This window comes from Rhamphochromis longiceps, linkage group LG3 (genome assembly GCF_057381845.1).
Source record: "Rhamphochromis longiceps isolate RC_006_pf linkage group LG3, R_longiceps_female_GT1.1, whole genome shotgun sequence".
Lineage (NCBI taxonomy): Eukaryota > Metazoa > Chordata > Actinopteri > Cichliformes > Cichlidae > Rhamphochromis > Rhamphochromis longiceps.
This window is the reverse complement of record NC_140559.1, coordinates 34497610-34522486: the sequence shown is the minus strand read 5'-3', so window position 1 is coordinate 34522486 and position 24877 is coordinate 34497610. Positions and strand designations below refer to the sequence as shown.

The following is a 24877-nucleotide window of genomic DNA, read 5'->3' as shown; positions in this document are numbered from 1 at the left end:
CCCTGAGCAGACGTCTCAACCATGCCCTGCTCTCCGCTTTATAACGGTGGTTAGCGTTTCGTCCCATCAAAGCTCTACGGTATCACCAGCTTATGTCCGCAAGGCTAATCCTGCGTCTGTTTACAACCTCACAGCTGTGTGGGTTTGAAAACCTACGTCACTACACACTGCTCGCCGCAACACCACACCCGCTTCCCCCGTGCATTTCCTGCTTTCTTTTCTTTCTCGTCTTACAACTCACTAAGATAAAGGGTAACGGAGGAAGCTGAATAAAAGATAAATACAAATAGAAAAATTATTTATATAAATAAACTTATTTATATAAGTTAGTTAAAGGCATGGGAAAGTTAGTAAGGATCTTTTTCTTCACTCTGGATTTAGGAGGACTCCAGCCGTTCAGGTAACTCGTTAGCTTCCCTGACGCTAGCTACAATGTTCACGGTTTCTCATGGATATCCAGCAAGTGTGAAGTTGTTGACACGTCCCCCGGGTTATTGTAACTGCTCAGACAAGGTACAGCTAATGGAAAACGAGGCAACTCTAAAGGAAGGACTAGGCTTAGCATGTTGGCCTTATAGCATGCTAAGTTGGTGTAGCCTGCGCAGACTACGTCGACGAGTACAAATATGGCTTTTTCTTTGGGGTTTTCTCTCCTGTGTGCGACCAGAACTCAAGTTACGTTTGTTTTGACCATGAAAATACACAAATGGTGTTTGTCCAACATTGTACAAATGAGTCTAAAGACACGAGACAAGGCAGGGTGTGGCAGCGGAAGAGCATACACCACACTGCCTAAAAAGTATTCACTTGTCTGCCTTCACAGACGTGTGAACTTGAGTAACATCCCATCGCACGAGTTTTTTTAATGAAGACGTTCTCTCACTGATCCACTTAGTGAATACACTGAGCTTCAGCTGGCAGACAGTCTGCTCTCCCCGAGCTGCTGTATAAGCTGTCAGCAGCTGTCTTAATACATGGCGTAGATATTACACCTTGCGCATGGAAACCCCCTTTGTCTGTGCAGAGTAGCATTAATACTCGTAAGGAATGTGACTAGATCTCAAAGATCAGAGCCTCAGGTCAAGCAGGTCGTCTACGAATCACAAGGTTCAGTCCCATCTCCTCCAGACAACATGCTGATATCTCCTTTGGTAAAACACTGAACCGTGGAGTCAGTTTATAACCACCCAGAGCATAGCGGAGAGAAGACATGATGCTGGCACCAAATTTTAAATGAGCTGTTATTTTTCTTAAAATGTTTACTTTTCTTACTTTAAACATTTAACATTGATTCTTTTTTTCTAAAATCCTGATTTATAAGATTTATTCATTCACGTCTGTGTCTGTGCTGCAGAGCTGATGATTATACATTAATAATAAAATTATCATAATGACTAGATTGATAGAAACAAAAGTTTGACAACAATAATTGCAATTTTTCACAAATGGAAGACACTGAGCAAAGTTGCTAGTTTTCCAGGAACTGACGGCTCAGCAAATCCGCCTGCTTCAATTCACCTCATTTCTGTGAAGCGTGGTGAATTAAGGTGAATTTCCTGAGCTGGGCTCTTCCCCCCTCTATTCTAGAGTCAGATGTGAGGCCATCTGACAGCTAAATGTTGGTTCAAACTGGCTGCTGCAGAACGACAATGACTTTGTTTTCACAACTGCTATGTGTTGATAAAGAATTTTATGATAAAATCAAATACAGTACTGAAAGTATGTGTTTTTTGGTAGAGTTAAGGATTGCGATGGTGCTTAATGATCAAAGTGAGAGAACAAATCTGTACAAGTGAAGAGTAACAGGTGAAGGGGAATATGATGATGCGTCAGTGGGGTTAGATGTGTGATTGAATGAAGACTTAATCTGACACCATCGAGTAAAATGCCCAAAAAAATTATTTTAAATGTGGTTATATGGCTCTCATCCAGTTATAAAGAGAGGCTGAAAAACTATTAAACAGCTGATAGATGATCACCATTAAGATCAGTTAAAAATAGTACAACAGTGACTGAGAGCACACAAAAGATAGAGACAAACACAAATGTTAGAGATGTCTTACAGTATACACAGTCTGATGGTCTTGCAGATTTAGTAATACTCATAAATCCCCCTATTTTTCTATTGTTGTTGTTATTAAGCTTTATTTCATAAATAAAGTGCTGAATTGGCAGCAGGAGAGGAAAGTTTATCTGCTGAATACAAGTAAAACTGACATCATTTTACACTGAAATTGTGCATTTATGCAATTAAAACGAAATGTTATTCAGAAGTAATATTTAGGGTTGTTTCCTCCATGTGTGAGTGAATTCAAGTGTTACATCACAAAAGCTGTCACATTGTGTCACATTAAGACTTTTTCTTTTTCTGGCTTCCTTTGGTAAACATTCTGACTGCAAAACCTCAAGTTCAGGACACATTTGTGGTTCGCGCTGTTGTCTCGATAAGTTTACTTGTGAAACTCAATGTGAAACAAACATTTTAGTACTCAGAAATAACATCACATTAGTTCTTGCCCCAGCATAGAAGTCTCGAGTGACTGCTTGAGGTTTGAGGCTTCACGGGTCACTGAAGCTGAATGACTTGTTTGCTTCACTGAATGCAGTGTGTGTGTGTGTGTGTGTGAGTCGTCTTTTATCAGTGTTGATGGTGTTTAAACAGGAAATTACTCGCACAATGTAACTGAAGTAGCTTTGAGTGGTTCAAGTCATTCAATAGTAGATTAGCGTTAGTTTAGTGTCATTGAGCCTCTGAATGAGTCCATTGAGATTCAGCTGGCAGACGGCCAGCCTGATATTTATTCTGTCTGATGTACTGATCAGTTGTCTGACAGTTTTGCTGTGAATGCAGTGGAAGTGAGTGTAGAGAGTGGCAGAGACCAGTTTCAGTTACATTCCAGGGCTCGCAAAATTTCAAAATCCCTGGTAGCCCTTCGGGCAGGCACTCTTCAGTTTTTGGTAGCCGAAAATAAATTTAAGTAGCCCGAATAAAAAAGAGCAATTTTTTGATGGATGTTTTGTTTCCTGTTTTGTTTCCGTTACAATATTATACATTAAAGTATAATATTGTAACGGAAACAAAACATTAATCAAAAAATTGTTGAAACACAAATTACAACATTGTATAAAAATTACAATCATCAACTCAAATACTTGGTTCTAATTGAACAGAAATTTCTATGAACTTGTAAGAACTGTGTAGAACATGAATCCGTCTGTGTCAGATCCTGAATCTGAAATTTCCACTGAAATCACAGGTAAGAAACAAGTGGAACCAAGATCTAGGCCATTTGCTTTTTGAAGTTTGCAAAGACTGCTAAATCTTGCCAGTGGTAGTTCACTCTTTGCAACATAGTACGCTGTTCTAAAGAGATTTTTCAGGTTTATTTTTAGTATGTTATTTGCAATTGGTGTTTGTTCTGGGAAAGATATTGCAGACTGAGCAATAATGCATGTCTTGCATTTCTCATGGGTTCTAATGGGGGCCTTTCTTAAAATGACTGGTCCCAGTAACAAAGGCGCTTGTCGACTCAGAAATCGAGAGAAAACCAACAACACACCCGGCAGAACATTATGTTATTTACACGGGTGCACATAAGTGGTCCGCATGTGCGCATTCGCTGTCAAAATAAAAGACGCGCACCAGATAAGAAGTTGCAGCGCGCGTTTGCGTCCATACTGTTTTTGTCCGCTAGAGTGGGATTTTCACGGCACATTCTGCACCACATCTCTGTGCGTTCATCATTTGTTTGAAGCCAGCTCACCTCCTGCAACCACTTTTCCGAGAATACGTGCTTCTTTTGTGGTTCGGACTCCTTCTGACATTTGTTTGGAGGTGGAGGAACACCAAAGTAATTGCTTAAAGGAGCTTCTTCGACATCTTTAAGAGTTCTAAACAAATGTCTGTCCTCCTCCAGAAAATCTTATGTATGCAAACACGCATTGCAACTTCTTATCTTGTGCGTGTTTTTTATTTTGACAGCGAATGCGCACCTGCGGACCACTTATGTGCAGCCCTAGTTATTTAGCTCATCATATTGCAGCCACGGAAATTCTTTTGTCCATGAAACCATAAAGCTGCACTTTCTTTTTGCCTTATAGTCTGATTTGTCATAACTTTTCCGTTTTGTGGTAAGCTTTTCTTTGGCTGTCACTTCTTCACCCTGACCTGTCTTATTTGGCTCAGCAGAACTAAAATATATATCCTGCTGCTTTTACACACGCACTCACATAACTCAGCGATTCTCTGCGCGATCAACCTCTCACATGTTTAAGCTGCGGGAGATTTCACTTGTCATGTTTGCATAGTAAGCTAACGATTAATAAGACGATGTCAGAGGAATTGGTGCACAAATTATCATCACTCACAGATCAGTGCTGTCGCTCTCTATACACAGTTCGCGCGATTGCAAAGTGAAAGCAAAAAACAAGCGCAAATTCAAACGCGATTTCAATATGTCACATATTGACAGTGGCTCACCGATGCCAATGACATAATTACCCAGCTACATTTCTGAAAGAATGCAAAAGCATTGACATATATTTTTCCTTCCTATGACAGCCCGACGGGCAGGGCAGAGATAGATTTTGGTAGCCCGACTGGAAAAATCGCTAGCCCCGGGACGTCGGGCTAGCGATTTTGCGAGCCCCGCATTCAAGCACTCATATTATCGCTGAATGAACCAGTAACCCTTACCAGCAAAGACCCAGATTCAGAGACCTAACTGGGGTGATCCTGACTGTAAAACTGCTGTCATGCCAGCAGTCATTCACAGATCTAATGATTTCTGCTCTTTCTTGTTACAGAGCGCACTAAACATTTTACAGTCGTTTCTAATTCATTGAGCCTTATCCCACACAACTATATTGTAATCCTCTCGGATTAGTCACTGAATAAACATGCTGTGGTAGCACACACGCACATGGCCACTAGAGGGCGTATCTCAGATATAACTGAGAACCTTCTGGTGGCTTTTTAGGGTTATTTGAGGTGCAGCTGCCATTTTTTTTTTCCACAGATTAATGTGCAGATTATTTCCTTGATTGATGTTCTGTTTTTAATAAGGCATTGCAATACGACTACACTGACAAGAGTGAAAGGATTATTTGCTAATGTGATGGCAAAACTGTCAGCCAAGAAAAGAGAGGAATATTTGCTCATTACTGACTGAGTGATTAAATGTTTCAATTCTAAACTCAGAGAAAATCAGATTATGTAAGAGTGTGTGGGAATTTCCATCTAACCTAATAAAGCATTCACACCTTCCCACTTATCCAAATCCTGCAAACACTTATGTTGCTCGGCACACTTCAGAGTTATGACCAATACTGAGATTACTCAGCAGTTTCTGTTTTAGACAGAGGACTTTAGTTGCCATATTTAGGAAAGCTTTTCACATTTGACCTCTTTGTTCATTAATGCAGGTACGCTGGATTCTTCTGATACTGACTTAAGAGTGTCCAGCAGGCTGACGATCAACATCTGGTAAGAAATCTGTCTCTCTTTTGATGAACTGTGTCAGTGAAATTTTATACAAAATCCATCATCAATCATAAAGGGCGTCAAGCAGGCGTCGTCTTTTTGGCTACTGATTGATTTCTCAGTGATTTAGATTTAGCGGAGGGCGTTATAGCCTGAAGGTTTTATGAGGATATTTCAATAAATTTGTGATATTATTTAAAACAATATAGGAAATAAATACTGAATAAATAGTCAAACAAATGAACAACACACTTCTTTGTTTGAAGTGTGCATTTGTTGGCACTTGGTTCACATTCACTGCCTGCTTGTTTCTCTTTGCTCACGCGCCGTCACAGTCTGGTTGCTCTCAGCGGTGTTTGCACCTCAGGCAGTGAAAACAAGTCTGTCGTCTCCACAGTACTTTCTCTGAAACCCAATAACTGCTGTCTGCCCTTCATGTTCGCTTTACATTTCACATATAAAGTGGTTATTTTTCTCAGTTTAAACATTTAATATGTTTTTGTGTTTTGAAATCTTGATTTATTAGATTAGCAAAGTTACATCTGAACAAACCACAAGACTTGTGCAACAGTGTCTGTTGGACAGGTGTGGAGACGTATGGTCGTGATGCAGGGGACCATTTGAGGAAAACCAAACAACATATCAGCACAAACACCTACAAACTACAAAACTTCTTGCAGTCATCGACTGATTCATGACCTGGGCCCTGTTTCAGGAAGCCGGTTTAGTGCAAACTCTGACTAAGTATACCGTGAGTTAACGAAAACTCTGGGTTTTCGGTTTCACAAAGCGAGTTCAGCTGCAGCCTGAGTGAGTTACTATGACGACACACTCCGTGAAGCTAACCTGCCCCCTAGCAGGTTTACTACAACTAACCCTGACTGTCTCCGCCTCTGTGTCGGAAACCTGACTGTAGGAAGTGTCAGACATGGCGTGCCACTTCCTTGAAGAGCCAGTAGATCGTGAAGCCCAAATTCTCTGCAGAGCTCTCCGCCGGGAGAGAGTGATCAGAGCGCGTTTGGACATTTTATCATTTCCTGATGATTTTCTGTGCGAACGTTACCGTTTCTCAGCACAATCTATAATTTATTTGGATAACATCCTCAGGCCATATATTACGCATGTGACACATCGTGGACATCCTCTCAGTTCTGTACATATTATTTGTATTGCACTTCGGTTTTTTTGCAAACGGGAGCTTTCTGTATAATATTGGTGACGCTGAGCACGTTTCCAAGGCTACCGTCTGTCGGGCAGTCAGGAATGTTACAGTTGCACTGAAACGTCTCCTGTACTCGTCTGTGGTGTTCCCCGGTCACAGACCCACAAGATTCATCAAAGAGGGATGCCACAAAATTGCAGGTATCAGGATGAACGAAACTTAATTCATGATGTGGTGATATTTGAACTACTACTTAAATTTTACATTTATTTTCAGGGTTCCCAGGCGTGATTGGCTGTATAGATGGCACTCACATTCCAATCATTGCTCCTTCAGTAAATGAAGGAGACTATGTGAACAGGAAGTCTTTCCACAGCATTAATGTACAGGTACATAGTTCCCTGTAGCATTTCAAACTAACACATTATTTCATTATAGTAATGGATGCTAATTTGTGTTCTCTGCACTGTGAAGATCATATGTGATGCTGCCAACATTATCACAAATGTGGAAGCCAAGTGGCCAGGCTCTGTGAGTGGTGGTGGTGGAGGACCCCCACCTGTTTCTCGGGCCTCCGCTTTTTTTCTGTTGGCTATAACGGGTCACATTTGAGCATACAGAGTAAGCAAATATGTACTTGTAATGTGCTCAGATAATTTCAATAAGTGCTTACAGAAAGAAAATTAATGTAGCCTCTAACTGCAATTGATTTACATGGGACAAACAGACCAAGCACTATGGCTCATAATACAATTACACCTTACCTGTTTGGACTATATTTTTATATTTCATTTTTACTTGCTGCGAGGAACGTTTGGGGCCTGTTGGGTTGCACCTGCGCTCACATCACATCACAAAATAAAATGTATAAAATAAAAAATAAAATATAATAAATAACGTGTTAAATGGGTGGAAATCCCTAGATCAATGTTTAGATTAACACTCAGGCATTGACTCTGTCGGCTATGTTTTGCCATGCATGCTCCCTTTCTTTTGCAGCTGAGGCTGTGTTACTTTTTTTCCGCAAAATTTGCATGTTATCGGCATATGCTGCCATCAGAATTTCGGCGTCAAGCGCTGTAAAATACATTGACCGCGCCTTCTTTCCCTCCGTCTCCATGGTGACTCGCTTAATCTGTGCTCCACTAATCAGGGCTTTATGTATCCTCGTGCGCGCGCTTAACTTGGGGTTAAAGCAACTCCGCGTTGACTGAACTAATTGTTATCAGCCTTTCTGAAACCGAATATTCCGAGTTGGACAGTTCGGGGTTACTCAACCCTGCGTATCGTTTTTCACTCTGAGTTTTCTAAACCGGCTTCTTGAAATAGGGCCCAGCTCTGTATTGGAAACTATTCGAGAGTCAAATGTGAGGTCATCAGTCTGACGCTTAAAGCTTGGCTCAAACTGGCTGCTGCAGAACTTACTTTGTTTTGTGAAGCTCAGTGACTTGTTAAATATAGTGTGTGTTTTCTTTTATCAGTGTTGATGGTGTTTACACAGGGAGTCATTCACATGCTAATTTGTGTAACTGAAGTAGCTTTGAGTGTTTGAAGTCATTCATTCAGATATTCAGGCCCATAAAGCACACTCAAATCATGACTCGTGTCTTTAAAACGAGGCTGTTGGTTAATGGTTTTCGTGAGCAGTCACTGCATGTAGAAAAAGTAAGCTTACTCTGTCAGACTGTATTTTGTAATTTGCCTTGTATGATATTCACAAAGAGCGGCCTAGCTTTGAGTCAACAGTGTCAGCGGTTTCCCCCTGTAGTTTATTATTATTATTATTATTATTATTATTAGTTTATGCGCTGCCTCAAAATAAATACTTCATTGTCGTCCAGTTGTCATACAGATTTGTTGTGTAGTGTAAGTGAGGGTAGCAGGTGGGAGAGAAGCAAATGAATGTAAGCAGCTAGCAGAAAGACAGCAGAGGTTAACCTCACTAAAGGACAGAATCTCACACACAGCCTTGTCTGCTGGGTAATAAGTCGGCTTTAACCTCTTTAATTTAAACTAGTTCCATTGTCCCTCGTGTCATCTGAAATGTTCTCGGCTTTCATTAGAAAAGTTTTTCTATCATTGCTGCATGTCGGCACTCGCAGTATCATTTCTTGGCAGTATCCCATGGATGCTGAAGAAGTGTGTTTGTCATGTGGGGCTGACGCGGTCCTTGTTTTCCACCCGTCGTCTTCTGTTTCTTGTTTGTTGGTCCTTCTCATGTCACCTTTGATTCCACACTTTTATTACTTGAGCCTCAGTGAGTGTGTCGGGCAATGATACTCAGCACTCCTGTTATTTCAGCCTCAGAGTTCTCCTTTATTTACAGTCATTTTTATTTGACTGATCAGTTCTGAGTCTAGTCATTATTTACCACAGACGATTGTGGTCCATGCTCTCACTTTCTCACTGTTGACAACACTGTTACTCTTATCGCTGTTATCTTAAATATATTCAGTAGTGCTGTGTCTTTATTACCAAGTGGAACACAAAGCTCTGAAGTAGCTGCAACAGTGAGCTTAGATTGAGCCCCACTCAGCACCATAATTTTAAAATGTAGCACTAGCAGTGAGTCAGACGTTGTCACCAGGCCCCACTGATGTTATTGTGACAGTCAGAACAAAATGCCTTTGAACTGAACTCAAATGTTGTACTCAGACAGTTAATGCCCCCACTTTTTTCCACTTTCAGTCACATTCAAACACTCACATTATCTCTCGATGAACTGAGCATTTCCAGGAAGGACCCAAATTCAGAAACCATTGATTTCTTTCTTTGAGGTGATCCCGACTGTAAAACTGATGCTGATCATTTTAATGCAAATTTGTTGGCAGGTCAAAGTTATGTCAGTATTTTGCAAAATACTCAGATGTGTAAAGTATTGTGTTTTTGTTGGCGTCTGACCTCTTCTCACCAAACCACTTTCACACTATTGTAGCAGCATCTTCTTGGCTACAAAATCGACACGCTGCTCTCGTCCCAACACGCGTCTGTACTTGTGTCGTGTTGTGCAGGATAAGGAACATGTGGCACAGTGTCACTATATCATTAATATTGTGATGTGACACTTTTTTAATCACATAGAAGTTTATCAGAATCAAAGGGTTTTATTGCCAAATGTTGAGCAGGTTTACAACATTAGGAAATTGCTATTATATTGGGTGGTATAATATGACACAGCCTTAATCAAACTATCAAGTCCAGCACTAAAGCGAGAGAGTCACTGTGAATTTCTTCTGACTTCCTTTGAAAGATAACACGTGGAGTCAAACGACGCTCGCTTGGGGTTTATGCTTAGTAATAATTTGTTAAAAAAAAAAACCCAAAATAACTGCAGTCTGCTCTTCACGTTCTCCTGAATGTGTTGTTCTGCATATATAGATGTTAATCAGCTGTTCGCTAGAATTTACATGAATCGCTGTGATATGATTATGTGAATATGCTGGGGTAGTTTACAGTAAAGGCAGTGAGTGAGTGCTGCTTTATTTGACTGAAATCTGTGCGTTTACCTTTTATTTCTGTTAAATCAAAAAGCTTAATAGGGTCATGTAAATGTGCAGGAAAGCTCTGTATATAACAACAGATGGAGCCCACTTTGATCTCTCAGCTGAATCTGACGGTGTCTGCAGCCACACAGTGGCGCTGCCTGCATGTAATGCACAAACATCCGTATCATATGGCCATGAAGGCGATACCATCCCCTAGAACAACAGTGTTACAAAGAGAAATGAAACTGTTAAAGAGATTCAGTTCTTAAGTGTGTGTCCCTTCTTTGCATTAACTGGCCCAACAAAACCTGAAACCACCTCCGAGGTCTCGATGTTGATTTCCTACTTTCTTCTTTCTCCCAGTGTGTGTTTGCTTTCATACTGAAAGTACTTTAACACCTGCTTCAGTCGAAAACAATGACAGAGATCAGTAAAGGATGTAAAAAATACAAAAGCAAAACAACTGCACTGGAGGAAGATAAGTGAGGAGTGCTGCAGAAGTTCAATGATCTGTGCACTCTGACTATTCATCTAAGGGTGGAAAGTACACAGATGGAAGTGTTGTCATCAGTCAGTGACAGCAGTCACTTTGCTCTGTCACCATGTAACCACATCCCTGTAATCAAAACAGTCTCAAATATGTTAAGGTTCAAATAACAGCCTGCCTCGAAGACAAGTGAGCCAGTGCACATGACTGACACCATCAAATATATTTAACCAGTTACTCCACTCATTTTACACTCATGCATCGTTCATATGCTTTGCTTTACGCTCACCGGTTCTGTAGTAAATCCCACCCAGTTAGTCTTTAGAGACTGGAATGTCTAAGTGTGTCTATCTGATGTTGTTAATTAGAGAAATCCAATCAGCCACTTGAATTTTCAGTTTTCATCTCAGAAAATTAAAAACATCATTTTAGGCTTAGAAAGCTGCAATTTTACTGCAGAATTTCAAACAGCGCAACATTTAAGAAGTTTCCTCTTTCAACATTTCTTTGTTTCACTTTTAACCAAAACGTGCAGTTGAAACGTAAAACACAGGTTGATTGGCTCGATTCTGTCATTGCAGTGGAGTGAATACTGAAGGGAAAGTTATTTGCATATACTACAGACACACTATTGATGGATAGGAATCCTTCACAGTTTGAACATCACATTAACATGAAATTGGGCAGATTTAGTGACATTTTGAACATTCACTAAGTGCTGTGCAGCTGAGTGACTTCAGTCTATTTATGCATTACCTCTTTGTTGTGGTCTGGCACATACTGTGCATTCACACACAGTTAAAATGTGGTTTTATTTGCATAAACTGCTGAGGAGCATCAGTTCATTCATGTACAAGTAAACACAAAACCCCATTTGAGTTTTGATCTGATGCTGCCTGCCTCATGAACTGATGAGAGTTTCTTAACAGCAGCCTGACATCAACTTCAGGACTGATTTATAATACTTTATTTATCCTGAGGATCAACTGAGGATGATCCTCTTCTTAGTGTCATAAAGGACGGGTACTCGAGAGGGGATATTTGATTAGTCACAGTGAGTGAGTGACAAATCTCTGTCATCTTCAGAGATGCTGTAGTTCTGCAACACATGCACTAGTTATCATGCAAACCATCTTGTACAGGAAGTTGATAAAATCTAAAGGACACTCGCTGTACCAGATGTTTTACAGGGTGTGAATATGATCTAGTTTTAATCTATATTTTGATTAAAATTATGAAGTCAAAACAGTTTTTACAGAGACAGTCATAACTCCAAAAATGTATGTTCATAAAATTTGTAAATACATTCTGTATAAAAGTTTAAAAGTGAGAGATTAATCTGAATTCTCAGAGAGAAGTTAAAATGATGCATATGGTCAGTGAAAGTGTGAGTGAAACCTGGTCTCCCTGGTGAATGTGCTGTCAGTTAAGTGACAAAGCCTTAATAAACCAAAACCTTTAATGCATTAAAGCTCCAACTAATGTTCCCAGGTCTGGTTATGGCTGATGGGGTATTGTTGTCCCCCCAGCAGGCGAGCAGTCACCAGTATTTTTACTGATGGCTCTGTTTGTGTTTGAGTTCGGTGCCCTGCGTCTTCCTGGTGGTGCTGATTTTCTCTGAGCAGTTTGATTATTAACTGAGGAGTTAAAAGGCAGGAGTTTGTGGAGGACCTGGGCTTCTGAGGGTCCTGCTGCTGCTGGTGGTCATCACCCTCCTCTGCCTGGGCATGGCATGCTTTAATACCCAGTTAATGTGCAGCCTTGTGTACATGCTGCAGTTTGGAGAGCAACACCTGCACTTCAGGTAACATTGTATTATTGCTATACAAGTATTATTTGCTTTGCCTGTTGTAAGGCTAATAGGCTAACAAACCTAGCATATGCCACCCTTAGTACTGAACTGAATCATTCAGGAATTCCAGGTTAAAAATCTTTAAAAACATTAGATTATGTGAGAGTGACACTAGAGGACTACTACTATTTCTTCTTCTTCCTACTCTGCTGTGTATCCTTCCTTAGTCTGTCTCTAATCTTATCTCCGTGTCTTGTTTTTAGGTTACTGTAAGTGTTTATTGCAGAGTCATGTTGCTCATCACAGTAGTGTGCTGCACACACTATGACGACTGCATAAAAATCTGATACTGGATAAAAATAATGTTGGAAAAAAGTCGGTGGCACGGCGGTTAGAGCACGGTGGCACGGTGGTTAGAGCACGGTGGCACGGTGGTTAGCACTGTTCCCGCACAGCAAGAAGGTCCTGAGTTCAATTCCACCATCAGGCCGGGGTCTTTCTGTGTGGAGTTTGCATGTTCTCCCCGTGTTTGCGTGGGTTCCCTCCGGGTACTCCGGCTTCCTCCCACCGTCCAAAGACATGCAGCTTGTGGGGATAGGTAGGGCTGCTCGATTATGGCAAAAATGATAATCACGATTATTTTCACTGAAATTGAGATCACGATTATTTGACGATATTTATTTAACCCTTTAAGACCTACCATAGAACCAAGTCCACCAGAGCTTATATTATTTTTTTTACATGCTGTAGTGCCATTTGTGGGAGCATTTCAAGTTGCTATACATCAATACAACTGTTATAGCCCATATTTTAATAATAAGATAAGAGATAAGATAAGATAAGATAAGATAGAACTTTATTAATCCCTCGGGTGGGTTCCTCTGGGAAATTCGATTTCCAAAAAAGCACAGCACCGACAGAAGTTACATATGCATACATATGTATGCATTAAGTGCATAGTAATTACATAAATTGCAAAAAAGTGCAATAAACTACAAAAAAAAATTGAAAATCGCTTTTGTTTTGTTTACATATATTTCTACTTGGAGAAATTTAAGAGGCTTATCCCTCAAAACTTTAAATACAATAAAGTTGCAAAAAATTGTTTCCCACCACAGGAAATTTATTTTGAGTGTCTTCGTAGTTTTATTTTGGAGATACAGCAATTTTTATATACTGCAGGAAAAACAAAAAACAATCCTATGATGCAAATTTGCAAAGAAAACAGCATGTGCCTCATTTCACTGTGGGAAGTGTTACGAACAGCTGATCGGATCGGCAAAGTGTGTTTCTGGAATATTATGTTTTTGTTCCTGCAAGCGCTTTTTATGCAATTTTTGCAAAGCTATATGTGGAACGAAACCGTGACCGAGGACAAGCTGATGGCATCAGATGTAAGTACAACTCCTCCGGTTTCATATGCAAAACAAATTATTGCGCTAGCTTACACGGTTCAGGTTCTACAGGGATTTAAAAATAGTTACGCAAAACGGAGCGTGCTGCTCTGACCGGCTTTAAAGGGTTAACAATGACTTTAAAAAAATAATATAAAATAGTGTGCAACACCACTGAAGTTTTTTTTTTTTTTAAACTCTCTTTTCAACCAACGGCAGTCACTCTCCAAATAACTTCTGCTTAGCTTTCCGAGCTTCCCTCGGGTCCTCTTAATCAGCGGTCTCCAACCTTTTTTGCGCCACGGACCAGTTTATGCCCGACAATATTTTCACGGACCGGCCTTTAAGGTGTCGCGGATAAATGAGGGAGGGGCTAATAATCGGCTCAGTCATTTTTAATGATCGTTGAAAGCCCAGATCGTAATCGTGATTAAAATTCGATTAATTGAGCAGCCCTAGGGATAGGTTAATTGGATAATCCAAATTGTCACTAGGTGTGAATGTGTGAATGAATGTGAGTGTGAATGGTTGTCTGTCCCTGTGTGTTGGCCCTGCGACAGACTGGCGAACTGTCCAGGGTGTACCCCGCCTCTCGCCCTACGACAGCTGGGATAGGCTCCAGCGCCCCCCGCGACCCTGAAAAGGATAAGCGGAAGCGAATGGATGGATGGATGGATGGAAAAAAGTCTGACTGCAAGGCAAGCTTACACTATAGCATTTTTGATAGAAAATGAAGAAATTTGGCACATTGTTCACCAACCTTGATGCTTTTTGTCTTGCAACAATAAGTATTACATGTTTATTTATATATACATATAAGCCATTATTTATTTTTCCTGCTGCTCGTGGTTGAGATATGAGTGTAACATTGTTGCAGTGAGTCTGAGCGCTCAGATGTTAATTTGGTCACTAACAGGGGCTCAAAGTCCAAGTTAGTGCTGGTGTATAAGGTGAAATTGGTCCTACCACCAACAACCCACTTAATGAGCATGTTTGTATGTCAAAGATTTGGCTTTCACTCAGAGTTTTCCTAGACAGTTTTTTTGGGAAGTAGATCTTTTCAGATTCCATTTGTTTCCTTTTTTTCTCTTTTCTTACCACTGATTACTTCCTTGAGGAAGTAAAAAAAGGGGAAAAAAAGAGCACATGCTTTCACCAATCTCGTAAAAGTTTTAATAGCAAAGTGATGGAAAGTGTTTCCATAGAAAAAGAAAAAGAAAATAAAAACAAACACGAAAACACTAGACATTATGATACAGACTTATAATTTACTTATAATTTACACCGATGTTTGTTTGTTGTTGTTTTTTTTTTTAAATTCTACACGCGAAAGGTGAGCGCGAGAGTCCTCGGTGGACCTGCTCGCTGCTGAAGTCAAAGTAAACTTTATTGTCATCTCCGCGTGACGTTGCTAATAAAGTTACACAATTACACAGTGAATTTGTGTATTGTTTGTATGTATGAATGAATGAATGAATGAAAAACCACAGTTTTTGTCTTGGCCGTGTGATTTTATTTTGTTGTATTTATCTGCGACACCTTAAAGGCCGCTCAGTGACAATATTGTCGGACATTAAACTGGTCCGTGGCTCAAAAAAGTTTGGGGACCTCTGATTTACAGTATAGGAGCAGTTTGTCTGGAAACAACAACTGCAATCTGCACATTCATAGGCTTTTTTATTGAAATAAAATTCATACTTGTATATTATGTACTATACGAGTGGCCGAATGGGCGCAGTGGCATGAAATAATAACTTCCCGTCAAACGTGTTAAACCTAAAGTAAGGAGCCTGCTTTGAAAATGTCAGAAGGAACATAGGAAGTAGACGTAAATTACATATACCTGAACTTTAAACTGAAGCAATACATGCATAAGGGTAGAATTTTGTATTGCATGAACTTATTTCAAGCTGCAGCAGTGATTGGATTTCCTGCAGAGAGGAAAGGAGGCCGAGGTTTCTCCCGTGGGCCACACGCAGGCCTCAAACAAGAAGCTGCAGCACGAACATAACTTGTACCTAAAACATGAATTCAGCGATATTAATGCTCACTGTGATCTTTGAAACTTTGGATAATAGCGTTAACTCAAATGTGTCCCAGATAAAAAATAATTCAAATTATTTTTTTAAATTTAAAACACGCGTGATGCGATTTCGTTTTTTGTGTTGAATTCTTATTTGGACGGAGGCTCCATGGTGGAGCACTGCGGGACTACATAACAGTGTTAACAGAAGGACTGCAGGTAGACTGAAGAATATTTATCGTGAATTACTGAAGTAATTATTCATTACGCAGACATTGATTGAATATTTAGTGACACAGCTTGTATGAAGCGCCTTTCCTGCATCCTCAGTGTACATATCGTGCGCTCAATTGGCCTCCTGTTCTTCTCTTGCTTTGCCTCCGCAGTCTAAAGGCCTTTACACACCACAGCCGCAGCTTTCCTGGGAATATTAAAAATATTTTTCACATAATTTCACGGGACGAATTTGCAAATTTTATTAATTTTATTTCATTATTTGCATCAAGCTCGATTTCCCAATTTCTTCGCAGTTCTGAAGAACCACGATCGCAATTAACACACGCGTCGGTGCTGACTATAAAACGACATGTATATAATCAAATGATCCTATACGAGGGAGTACTAGGGCCACATTAATAAAAAAAATATATAATATTGACGATTGATGTGTATATAATAAAATGATCCTATTATACCTAAGACAGCGCGATAAGGAGTAGTAGGAGTAAAATATATACGATTGATGATTTTGAGATTAAAGTCAAAATAGTATTTTGAGAGGAAGAAACTCGAATTACTTCTGTTTCCAGAAAATCTTCCACGGCTGCTGTTAGGTATTTTAGTACCATGGTAGCATTTACTGGATATTGTTTTATAGTGACATTATACAGGAAAACTCTGTCATTCAATAAGGCCCCTTTGTTTTAGTTATTTTTCTCTTTGACCCAAGAATTGATGTGTGAGAATCACAGGCTGGTACAAGGTTGAAATACCACAGAGATCACTCCCTCAGCTACATTAGTTTCTTAATCTTTTAGACGCCTGTTGAAGGCCAAATGGTTTGTTTCAGATTTCACTAATGAAAGAACTCTTCGTTTTGTGCCTTGAAAATATGTCGCTGAGATAATCACAATTGTAGCTGAACTGATACACTACACAAAGGATGCTTCTTCACCCAAGGGCAGGAAGACGCTCCCTTATCTTGGTCTGTACTGGTTTAAACTGATAATCTGCTGTCTCATGAATTTTACCCTCTATATAAACTGTTGTACTTGTGAATAAAGTTGAGTCAATTTGGGAAGACAATCTAAAGCAGTCTCTGTTTTCTTGTTCTCCCAAGCTGCTCCCGAGCTCGTACTAACACGCTGAATGGCATGCTTGAATATTACTTGAGAATATATTTGACTGTGTTACAGACTAAGGGACATTCTCTGCTGATAGGTGAAGGTACATTCTCTGCTGATAGACGTCCACGCCTCGAAGGAAGTCGATCCACGGATTAGGCCCTGGAAACCGTTTCCTTCAATTTTGGTGTCAGAAGTGGGATACTGACGAAGGTAGGCACTCGTCTTTTATTTTATAAGACTGTGTTATGCCTTTCTCAGTGATCCACATAGAAACGGGATACGCTGACGAGGCCTTCTTCAGTGGCCTTCTTCAGTGGCCCACATAGTAACAAGTGGGATACACTGAGGAGCCTTCTTTAGTGGCCCACATAGAAACACAGGAAGTTGCCTGTTGTTTTGTAAATTAAAGCAGAAAGGACACAGGAAGTTGCCTGCTGTCATAAACTAAGAAGTTGCTCACCAGCAGAAAGGACACAGGAAGTTGCCTGCTGTCATAAACTAAGAAGTTGCTCACCAGCAGAAAGGACACAGGAAGTTGCCTGCTGTCATAAACTAAGAAGTAATAAAGCCCATGTGTAAGCAAAAGCCAGATGAATCCATTCTAGTTTTTATGAAACGTTTCACGCACTGCTGGACTAATGAGGCATGCATGCCTGAAGGAGGAAATGATCAGATTTTCATAACAACATTCTTAAACAATATTCATCCAGAATGTTCACAACTATTGAAGCTGACTGCCACTGATAATCTCTATGACATGAAAATAAAGAACTTTATCACACTTGTCAAAACAAAAGCTGGTGCAGATCTTTTCCCCAACAGCACGAAGGCTAAAAGTGTTAAGATGATGTTGAATTTTGATGTTGAAGGCTCAGAGGAAAGTGAGAAAATGATGTATGCAGGGGCCCCGCCCCCTCAACAAGCGCAGCAGGGAGATTTCAGAAGGAGAGATAGGAGTGGAGACGTATGTTTTTACTGTGGAAAAATAGGACACTGGAGGAGGGAATGCAAATCATCAGCACATAGGTCTCAACCACAAAACACAGGACCAGCTCCTGCCACTAGGCGTCAGCAGAGCTCTTACAGACAAGGTAACTGGCAACGCAGACAGGAATCACATCAAAGAAACGGCCCCTTTGCACTTAGGGAGCAACCTTATAATCCACATTTTAATCCCCACCCATATGATAACGAAAGACTGGACCAACCATAGGGAGGCCCAGGTGATGATGAGGGACAGTGTGAAGCACTACACACGATGCTGCATTTGCAATTGTCCCGTAACACAGAAAGCTTGCCCATGTTAGATATAGAGATAGGTGAAAAGACTTATTCCTTTTTAGTTGACAGTGGAGCCACTAAAAGTTCACTGTCTGGAAAATTCTATAGTGGGCCTGTTTCCTCTGTGTGCATCAACACCATGGGAATAAACGGAACTCTAGTGCAATGCCCCAAAACTCATTCTCTAAAAACACGCTGGGGCCCAAAACCAGACGAAATTACATATCATCCATTCATAATTATTCCAAACTCGCCTGTGAATCTATTAGGCAGAGATTTAATGGCAAAAATGAACTTGTGTATTTCATTTAACACAAAGGGTGAAATGTTTGCAGATACTGATAACAGCTATGTTTTCTCTGCCCTATGCACCGACACCATGGAGAAGGAACAGCCTCTGTGTCAGCTGGACGCCTCAGCGGAGAATGAACTCAATATCCATCTGACTGGTATCCCACGTCACACTCTGTGTCAAAAACATGTGCAAACACCGTTACCAGGTAGCCCCATGCCTGGAAGCCACATATTTGTTTCTCTCACACTGTTCAAAAACATGATAACTGCTCACACCAGTGAAGGCCAAACAGTGGTTTTGTCACATAACTCAGACATAGGCTATGACATTACTGCACCATGTCGACACACAGATCTAACCTACCCCATACACTGTACTATCTCTGCTGTCACATTGCCAGCTGAATATCAAAACATGACATTATGGTCAAGAGGTGAGAATGATGTAGGATTTATTGACTGTACACCTTATCATGCTCAGCTGAAAAACAACAAGCCGGTATATGTCAAGCAATATCCCATTTCCGCTGAAAAACTGACATCTATTCCAGCAACAGCCACACATTTTACAGTGGTGGATTTGTGCTCCGCCTTTTTCTCAGTACCTGTGCATGAGGACACACAGCCGATATTTGCTTTTACACATAGAGATAAGCAGTACACATGGACTCGCTTACCCCAAGGCATGGTAGACAGCCCTGCGGCTTTCTCAATGGTGGTACGTGCTACCCTGGACGGCTTCATTCCTCCAGAGGGCTGTACTCTGATCCAGTATGTAGATGATCTCCTCCTCTGTGCTGAAAGTGAAAAACTATGTCAAACTGCCACACACATGCTACTCTAGCACCTCCAACAGACTGGCCACAAAGCATCAGCAAAGGAAATGCAGTACTGTCAGACTTCTGTTCAATATTTGGGATTTACACTGTCTCACGGACAACGTTCCATGACTACAGACAGGGTCAAAGCTGTGACCTCTGTCCCTAAGCCCACTACACAGAAGGAAATGCTGTCCTTCCTAGGCATGGTGAACTATTGCAGACAGTGGATACCAGACTGTTCTTTTCATGACCACATTCTGCGTGAATGCTGCAAAAAAGACAAGCCTCCTCGAATACTGTGGTCCACAGAAATGACTGCCTCTTTCAATGCATTACAGGGAGCGCTGACCTCCGCCCCTTGTTTGGGTCTGCCTGACTACCACTTACCGTTCCACCTGTACGTCACAGAGAACGGCACAACCTGTGCAGGTGTATTGGCCCAAGAGCATGGCTGTGGCTACCGTCCAGTAGCCTTCTACTCAAAGGTGCTGCCAGCAGTAGTTCAGGGGATGCCGGCCTGCCTGAGAGCAGTAGCAGCTTGCTCTATCATGATAAGGGACTGCGAGAAGCTTACACTCTCACATGACACTATTCTACACACCAATCACCAGGTCACGACCATTCTAGCAAACATAACTACACAACATATGACCGCACAACGTCGCTCAGGTTATGAAGCTACACTGACTTCAACAGCAAATCTCACTATAAAAGCAAGCAGCACACCCAATTCGCCAGCACACTTACTCATTCGTATGCTGTGTTCCTCTGACCGACAGGATGGTTCAGACGACCCTGACGTTCATGATTGTATGACACGTATACAGGAATCCACAGCACCACGCCCAGACTTAGAGCAGACACCAATCCCAGACTCAGTCATTGTTTATGTGGACGGGTCCTGTTCAAAACCAAATGACAACTCATTTCTTTGTGGCTATTCGGTGGTGACATTGCCTGACATCATACTAGAGGCTCACTCATTACCATTTCACTCAGCACAAAAAGCAGAGCTCATGGCTTTAATACGCGCCTGTGAGCTCCATGTGGATAAGCGGGTAACAATTTACACTGATAGCCGTTATGCATTCGGTGTGGTGCATGACTTTGGCACATTGTGGAGACAGAGAGGCTTCACATCTGCTGATGGAAAATCGATCGCTAATTCTGACCTTGTTCTAAGACTTTTGCAGGCTATACAGCTGCCATCGGCAATTGCAGTTGTTAAAACGAAGGGGCACAGCACGGCTGACACAGACGAAGCAGTGGGAAATGCTCTTGCAGACGTAACCGCGAAAGCAGCTGCTGCCTCACAGCAACCACCCAGAAAGGAAGTATTATCTTTGCCTTTACAGCTGCCACTTGTCACACTCCCAGACTATTTAGAAGCAAATGTTGACCTAAAATTCATACAAGAGCAGGCCTCTGCCTTAGATTACACTTACTGGGAAAGTAATGATTGTACCTTAGATAACAGAGACGGCTTATACAAAAACCTTGAGGGTTTGATTGCCCTCCCATCTTCACTACTGCCAATCCTTGTCCGACATTTTCACGGTGTGAGTCATGTCGGACAAAGAGGGGTAATAGGAGCAATAAAATCAAGATTTGTAATCAAGAAAACATCACACGCAGTAAAACGCATATTAGCAACCTGTCTAACATGTGCACGAACTAATGTAGGAAAACCAAAAGCAAAACATCAGCATTTACCACAACCAGATTTCCCATTTCATACATTACAAATTGATTTTACACACATGCCAGCACAAGGAAGCATCAAGTACTTACTGGTAATAGTGGACCAATTTAGTAAATGGGTAGAAGCTTATCCAACATCAAAAGAAACTGCAGAAGTAGTCTGTCAAAAGTTGTGCAATGAAATAATACCCAGATTTGGAATACCTCACCAAATTAACAGTGATAGAGGACCTTCATTCACATCAGAAGTAATTCAAAAGTGTGCTAAAACTCTAGCAATAGACTGGAAATATCATGTGCCATACCATCCTCAGAGTTCAGGAGTTGTAGAAAGAATGAATAGGACCATAAAAAATCGCCTGACTAAAGCAATGATAGAAACAGGAATGACCTGGATCAAACTACTTCCTCAAATCCTCTGCGAGATTAGAATGACTCCATCCGCAGCAACCAAATTATCTCCATTTGAAATAATCATGGGAAGACCGTTTCCAACACCATGGTCAGCCTCCAGAGGGGCACCGCTATTGGAAGGGGACATAGACACTGCATTGTCTGACTATGTTCATAACCTGGTAGAAACACTGAATAATAACTATCAGAAAGTTTGTCTCTCTCAGCCTCTCCCTTCCATAGATCCAACCCATCCGTGGAAACCAGGAGATGCGGTGTTGGTAAAGTCGCTAAAACCAAGGGCACTCGGGGAGGCCGCGTGTTCCAGCCCCCAGACTGTACTTGCAGTGACGAGAACCAGCATCCTAACAGACGGACAACCTCAGTGGATTCATGCCAGCAGGGTTAAGACCAGCCCCACCAAACCACCTAAGGCGTCGGATCAAGTAGATGACGACTCAGGCGAGCCAACGCCCGGATTCAATACACCTACACACACACAATCACTGATTAACACACAACGCCTGAAAGAGCCACAGCAAGGTACTCGAACATCCAACAGGAATAAAAAGCCGAGAGTACCACACAATGTCTAACCTGATAAAGATAGACTCGTTTCATCCTGATAATGGAGAAAATGAAATGCCCATTGTCATCACACGACGCTTATACGGGGTCTCTCGAACCTGGGACCAGGCCAGGAGACGACTAAAGAACTGTCTTTTTTATATATTTAGGTTATTAATCATATCTACTGCATTAACCTTAGGCTGTGAACTATTACATTTTATGATTTGCTTTTTATATTATGTTATTACATTTGTGATTTTTAGTTGGATGTGGTTGGTTCCTCTGTGCTGCTGATAACAGACATTATGATGGCGTAGACATAATTAATATTAATAATAATTCAGTGCTCAGTAAATGCACAGATAATTCGTAATAAGCATTTAAAAAAATTATATTTGTATTCTAAGTGTGATTATTGAACTAATATTGATCATTGCAGATAGTTGTGGCAATTGTTTTTTTAAATGTGAGGTTGTCGTTGCAGATTTTTTTCTGATGTATTAATCAGATATTTTAACCGTGTCATATTAGTAACAGTAATATCACTTTCTCACTTTAGTATTGGAAGACGACTCCTGACACCAGTTGTATGCCTGCATGTAGAGTGTAATCACAAGTGGGCCCCGTGTTTATTACACCTTCACAGAGGGCCCATTGTAAGACATCCAGGCACCCTGCTCAAGGAAGGAGACTTTTCTTAGAGTGGGAGGTTCAAGGTGGACTGAAGGGATATCTGATGTGCTGTGGATTGTTCTTTGTTTGAGTGTCTGTGTGTGTGTATAAGATGTGAGGGCGGTTGCCAAATGTCAGAGATCACCCTGGTGTTTTGGCTGGGATGTTTCTCTCCACACTGCAGTGTGTTTAATAAACCCACTTCAAATCATTGCTATACTTGTATAGCAATAGTATAGCTTTCTTTTTTTAACCAATGGTCCTTTACAACACATTCTCCACTTATTATGTCATTGCACATACTTAAGTATAATTTAAAGCTTTATGGAAGATATGTATGTTTGCCTGATTCCAGCATGGCAACAAGTCTTTAATGAATTTTGTTATTGTAGAGACAGAATGTGAAAATGAAAGCATCCCCCCCCCCTCTCTTCTGCTACCTTCCTGTGTGCTCATTTGTCGTGTCCAAAAATAAATAATTGAAAGGCTGAGTGTTCACCTTTAATGGAAAAAAAAGTGTGAACATCCGCATGAAGTGAATTATTCAGAAATTTCAGGTTAAAATTCTTCTAAAACATCAGATTATTTGTGATACTTTCATGACTTCTTATTATTCTTTGCGCTCTTCAGAGTATCCTGTCTGTATTTTTATCTCAGTATCCTGTTTTTAGGTTAGCGTGAGTGTTTTTTGCAGAGTCCCGTAGACATTGGTTGAATCTTTGTAGAAAGAAAAAATGCGTGGGAGTTTTCTGTTTTTCCTGCACACTTTTGGAAAAAAATGAAAAACGACAGCACATCGTAACCTGCCAAGTCATTAAAGACAAGTAACAAAGGTTTGAGTCTCACCTTTGCTTTTACATCATGGCCGAACTACCCTTAAAACAAAAAACAAACAAACAAACAAAAAAACAAGTGCCACAGTGTTGTTTTCATCTTTTTTCTGCCTGTACTGTGACACACAGCAGTGTTGTTATGGGCCATACTTAATCTTACTGTTTGCAGTTAGAGACATTAAGAAGGAGAAATGGGAAAGTCTGTGTGTTCATGTTGTTCGTGTGAAGAAGAAAAATCAGCATTTGCAATAAAACGCTGCTGATATAAGTACAGGTTGTTGTTAGTCTTTGGCTGAGTGCAGTGTTTTCTACTTTGCTTTCTGCTTTTTCACCCAAGCAGAAATAACAAGAATGAACTATGTTATTTCAAATGTATGAACTTCATATTGTTAATAGAGTTTTGATCATTATATGCACTAGTTTTGGTCACAAGTGTGGGTAAAAGCTGAACTTAGTTTTAAAGTGAGAACAGTTTCTGAGTGTGTGGCTGTGATCTACCAGATACACAAGGCATGGTGTCCTCCTCAGGTCCGTCTTTGGCTTCAGCTCTAAATTATAAACTTAAAAAAAATTGGTAAATTTAAAAAAAAAAAGAAATAAGTTCTTCTAAAGAAAAAGAATGTGTGATTGAAATAATCATATATCTCTTCTCCAAACTGGAACATCTGTTGTTTTGCTTATTTTGCATCCAGAGAGATAAGATGTTACAGGGGAGGCGTAATCTGTGATCAGTGGGTTAGATTAGTCAGATCTATACTTCTCTCTTTTTCCACTTTGAGCTTGGCTCGGGTGCCAGTACATACCTGAGCATCCAGCCCTGATGCACCGATGCCACCAGCCACCTGCAGGGAGTGTGGTTAGGGGAGGTATTTAAGTATGTTTAAATATTCATTCAGGAATTTTTAACATGACATGAATGGTTGGCTGCACTCAATCTGTGAGGATTTGCTTCCTTTTTTTTCCTTCTTCTTTTTTTCACAAATATTTTCTGTTCCCTTTCATTTTTTCTTCCACTGATAACTTCCTAGAAGTTAGAAGAAGAAAAAAAAACGGTGCCTATTTATCACTTTTGAAAAAATGAAAAATGCTGATGTCTGGGCTCTGAGCAACCGTGTGTTTTGTGGTTTTTTTTGTTTTTTTA

General features: G+C 40.6%; 1 long non-coding RNA gene across 6 annotated transcripts in view; it reads left to right on the top strand.

Moving 5' to 3' along the window:
* The first annotated feature begins 182 nt into the window (after positions 1 to 182).
* LOC146674248 (uncharacterized) overlaps positions 183 to 24877 on the top strand; it is a 75725-nt gene continuing 51030 nt past the window's right edge. For 5 of the 6 annotated variants that reach the window (XR_014909233.1, XR_014909232.1, XR_014909226.1 and 2 more), the window contains exons 1-2: positions 183 to 400; positions 5425 to 5485. This is a non-coding gene — a long non-coding RNA (uncharacterized LOC146674248). Of the gene's footprint in view, positions 401 to 5424; positions 5486 to 6920; positions 7034 to 24877 lie in introns of all 6 variants that reach the window. The other variant, XR_014909234.1, reaches the window with a different exon arrangement.